Raw genomic sequence first — 5,069 nt, 5'->3', positions numbered from 1 at the left:
GTGCAGGTGTGCAGGTGAACAGGTGTGCAGGTGAGCAGGTGAGCAGGTGAACAGGTGTGCAGGTGAGCAGGTGAGCAGGTGTGCAGGTGAGCAGGTGAGCAGGTGAACAGGTGTGCAGGTGTGCAGGTGAGCAGGTGTGTAGGTGAGCAGGTGAACAGGTGAGCAGGTGTGTAGGTGAACAGGTGAGCAGGTGTGAAGGTGAGCAGGTGTGTAGGTGAACAGGTGAGCAGGTGAGCAGGTGAGCAGGTGTGTAGGTGAACAGGTGAGCAGGTGTGAAGGTGAGCAGGTGTGTAGGTGAACAGGTGAGCAGGTGAGCAGGTGAGCAGGTGTGTAGGTGAACAGGTGAGCAGGTGTGAAGGTGAGCAGGTGTGTAGGTGAACAGGTGAGCAGGTGAGCAGGTGAGCAGGTGTGTAGGTGAACAGGTGAGCAGGTGAGCAGGTGAGCAGGTGAGCAGGTGTGCAGGTGAGCAGGTGTGCAGGTGAGCAGGTGTGCAGGTGAGCACTCAGCGACAGACCCAGAGCCTGGCTTGTACTGTCCAGGTGAGCGCGTGTTGAGCAGGTGGACGGCTGTATCCAGTCAGTGGTGGGAAGGCTTTAGAAACTGCTAGTAAACTGGAGACTTGATCACAATGCAAATTACCTCTCTCCGTGGAAATGCAAGTCACCCTGTTGTGTCCGTGCAGCTGACCAGCACCCGCTGTGGCAGCGTCAGGCTGGCCCCTCAGCAGCCCATCCCAGCATCCTCGAGTTCTTTGGATTCGCCTTTAAACTTGGAGCTCACAGTAATTAATTGGCTAAATAAATTCTTTCACTGGATCCATCGCATATTTCTATGAGAGTCCCAATTTTACTCTTTCAGAGTGCTGAGCCTTGGACCGCCCCCAGCAGAACCGCGGGATGGGATGTGGTTGCCCTGCAGGAGGGAGTCAGTCGCCGCTCCGTCAGGAGAAAAGGAGGCTCAGGAGAGTCAGAGTGGAGAGAGAAGGTGCTGGGCGCCTGCCTGCCCCTCCCCGACCGCGAGTCTCACAATAACCTGACTTTCCCCTGCGCTCCTTCCGGTTGGGTTTCCATCAACTACAAGCAGGAGAGGACTTCCTGGTGCAGCTCTCGCTGCAGAGACCGATTGAAGGAGCCAGGTGGGCCGGCCGGCGGGGCTCAGTGACTGAGCGTGGACCTAGGAACCAGGGGGTCACAGTTCGATTCCAGTCAGGACACAGCCTGGGTTTCAGGCTTGATCCCCGGTAGGGGACATGCATGAGGCAGCGGATCAATGATTCTCTCTCATCATTGATGTTTCTCTCTCTCTCTCCCTCTCCCTTCCTCTCTGAAATCAATAAAAATATATATTTTAAAAAAAGAAGCCAGGTAATTAAAAACCCAGCTCTAACTGCTTGAAAGGAACCAGCAAGGGACATGGAGGAAGCAAACCCAGGTCCCCTGGGCCGGGGCCGGGGGAAGGGGTGCCTCCAAGGGCCGACGGGGGGACAATCCCTGAGTCGGGTGGTGGGGGGGCGGTCTCTAAACATCCAACCTTTTCTCAGTCTCGCCTCTTGCTTCACACTTCTCATCCCAGGGGCTGGGAGGAGGCATGTGATGCTGCAGGCGGATCCTTCTTGATATTTTAACTCGATTTAAATGGACTTCAATCTAGAACAGGACCAGCTGGGAATCTATTCCAAGAGCTGGTCCCACGCAGCTGTGAACCGGAGCCAGCCCATGAGGGGGGTAACTTCAGAGACAGGCGGGGAAGGCTGCCCTGCCCCCACCCTCACAACCTGGGCCTCCAAAAACTCCACCGTCCACGCTCCACCCTTTGTTCTGAGGCCGCTCTGTGCCCGCCCCCACCCCCGCTGAAGCATCTATTCCAGGTCAGAAGGGACTCACTGGAGAGCGGCAGGGGCCTGCGGCGTCCAGCACCTTCCTGGAGACCGTCAGGAGCAACCCTGAGTCCTCCGTGCCGGCGGGAGGAAGATGTTACCTGGACCCCCATCCGGGTGCTGCACTCCCTTCGGCAAACGCTGGCCATTTGCAAAGCGCAGATTCCGTGTGTCGGGCTTCCCAGGTGAGCGAGTTGCTGCTCAGCGTCTGGTGACTCCGCAGATGGAAAGGGCCCCCTGGACGGCCCTCGCTGATGAGCTTCTTAATGAATCCACGGCTGAGGGAGGCCAATGGCTTTCTCTCAAGTAGGGAGGAAGTCGCAGGATTATGCTAATTGTCTCAGGTTTAATAGATACATTTAAAAATAGCCCCAAATATCAAGTGAGCCAGGACAATGCGGCCCAAAGGCAGTCTCTGGATGGGGGTGGTGATGCCTGAGGGAAAAGCCCAAGGAGAGGCAGCTCCTTGGGAGGGATTATAAGAAAAGGAGGAGGAAATGGTAAAAAGTTTACTATCTGTGTACTTTCCTCTATTTTTTAATTATATTTTTAAAAATATATTTTTTTATTGATTTCAGAGAGGAAGGGAGAGGGAGAGAGGGGTAGAAACATCAATGATGAGAGAGATTCATTGATTGGCTGCCTCCTGCACACACACACACACACACACACACACACACACACATGTTGGCATCGAGCCTGCAACCTGGGCATGTGCCCTGACGGGGAATTGAACCTTGACCTCCTGGTTCATAGGTCGATGCTCAACCACTGAGCCACGCCGTTTGGGCTGTGTTCTTTTCCTTATAGAGGAAAGACTTGCTCGTGCTGGCTGGGGCAAGGGGTGGACTGTTATGAGGATCTGGCGGAGGCGGATAGGAAGATGGAACCTCACGGAGATCCAAAACCGAGGGGACAATTAAACCACAAAAGACAAGCAGCCAATGAGCACACGGGCAGAGGATCTGAGAGACGGTCTCCAAAGAAGACACGTAAATGGCCAATAAGCACATGGCAAGATGCTCAACACCGTTAGTCACCGGGAACGCAAATGGAAGCCACGGCGAGATAGCACTTCACTCCCACTAGGATGGTTGTAATCAAAACAACAGGAAATATAGGGCGTCCCAAAATTCACACAAGATTTGAATTTTGCATGAGCATTAACAACAAAAATAAAAGCCTAATTTTACTTGGTTTATTGAATCAGATGCTAATATCTGTTGCCCTTTGATTTCAATCCCTTCAATTTGATAAGCATTACCAAGTACCAATGATGGCCCAGGAGCAGGGACAATGAAGACCAATGAAGAACACGGCTTTGCGTCTGTGCCAGCAAAGCCGTGGAGGCCATTGACCCGATGTGCTATTCCATACATAACCCTATACTGTATACTTTATGAATCAATAAAAAATGTACAATTTTTAATTATAAACCTGTGTTTTCTATCAAAGTTACTTCTTGCGTGAATTTTGGGACACCCTATACGTGTTGACGAGGATGCGGAGAAATTGGAACCCTCCTTCCCTGCTGGTGGGAATGTAAAACCGTGCAGCCGCTCTGCACAGCAGCCTGGACGTTCCTCAAAGAGTTAGGCATAGAGTTATCACGTGACTCAGCAGTTCCACTCCAGGTAAGTGCCTCAGAGAAGTGAAAATGTATGTTCAACAAAAACGTGTACACAAATCTTCACAGCAGTATTCTTCATAACAGCCCCAAAGTAAAAACCACCCGAAAGTACATGAGCAGATGCATGGATTAACAAAATATGGTCCATCAACACAGTCGAATATTATTCGGCTGTAAAAAGGAATGAAATGCTACCCTGGCCTGTGGTTGCTGGTTCCATTCCTGGTCAGGGTGCGTGGTAGGGGGTGTGCAGGAGGCAGCCCATTGGTATTCCACTCTGTTTTTTCCCTTTTAAAAAAAAATCTGTTTTTATTGATTTTAGAGAGAAAGGGAAAGGGAGAGAGAGAAACATCAATCAGCTGCCTCCTGCACGCCCCCCACTGGGAATCAAGCTGGCAACCCAGGAATGTGCCTTGACCCGGAATCAAACCGGCGACCTTCTGCATGAGACGATGCTCAACCAACTGAGCCACACCAGCCAGGACTGAATCAATCCTCTATTTTGTCAACTTTTTTGCTTTGGTGAATAAGGCTGTTATGAATGTCTTTGCAGCTAAGTCTTCGTGTATATTCATGGTTATTTCCTTGGAATAATTCCTGGAGATGGAATTACTGGGATCAAAGGGTATGCAAAAATTAAGATTTTAAAAAATACATCACCAAAATGCCTCCATGAATATTTGTTTATATGCCCAAGAGTAGTGCATGAGAATGCCAGTGTATCTGCACCTGGGCTCACCAATGACTGCCAACTGAAGACCAGGGCAAAACAACACTTCCTTTCGCGTGTATTTGATTAACACGCAGGTGAACATTTGTCCATATATCAGCTAATTGTATGTCTTTCTTGTGTGATATGTTTCCATGTCTTTTTGTCATTTTTTTACTGGAGTATTTCTGTCTTTCCTATTGATTTTTCACAGCTCCGTATATATCACAGTTGTTGACTCTCTCATTAGCCTGACAGGTTATAGATGTTTCCCAGGCTGTCGCTGCCTTTGCTTGCTTTATGGCTGGTTTAGCAAGTAGAGCTCTTCTCTCTTCATGATCAAACCTATCCGTTTTATCTCTGATGGGTTCCACCTTCAGCATCCTATTTTAAGAGTCTCTTGTAACCGCGAGGACACATAGATGCTAAACAGTGTTTTTTCCTGATATTTTATAGGCTTTTTATACTTAGTGTTGAATGCGACTGGAATTTACTTAGTGCTCTGCTGGGAGTTCGTTTGGTTTATCGTGTCCCGCCACTTGTTTGAAATAAAAATGGCACACTTGGGCCTGGATGTCTCCCTCCCAGCCCAGGGCTGTCAGGTACCTCCTGCTCCGTTGTTTGAAGCTCAGCTTTGGTTTATGCAGCCGAGGCCCCTCCCCCCGCCCCGCCTGCCCCCAAACCCTGATGGGAGCCACGCCCACGTTGGGAGCTGACTCAGATGGGGCTTGAAGGGAGGAAAAGCCAGCCTATTGCCTAGTGTCTGTAGGCCAGCCCTGTGCCTCCACCCTCAACCCAGAAAACTGTCGTTCCGGTTTATAAAGAGGGAACATTGGACCCAGCAGGCCCTGCTA

The sequence above is a fragment of the Myotis lucifugus genome, unplaced genomic scaffold (assembly GCF_000147115.1).
Source record: "Myotis lucifugus unplaced genomic scaffold, Myoluc2.0 scaffold_409, whole genome shotgun sequence".
Classification (NCBI taxonomy): domain Eukaryota; kingdom Metazoa; phylum Chordata; class Mammalia; order Chiroptera; family Vespertilionidae; genus Myotis; species Myotis lucifugus.
Note: the sequence above shows the minus strand (reverse complement) of the source record.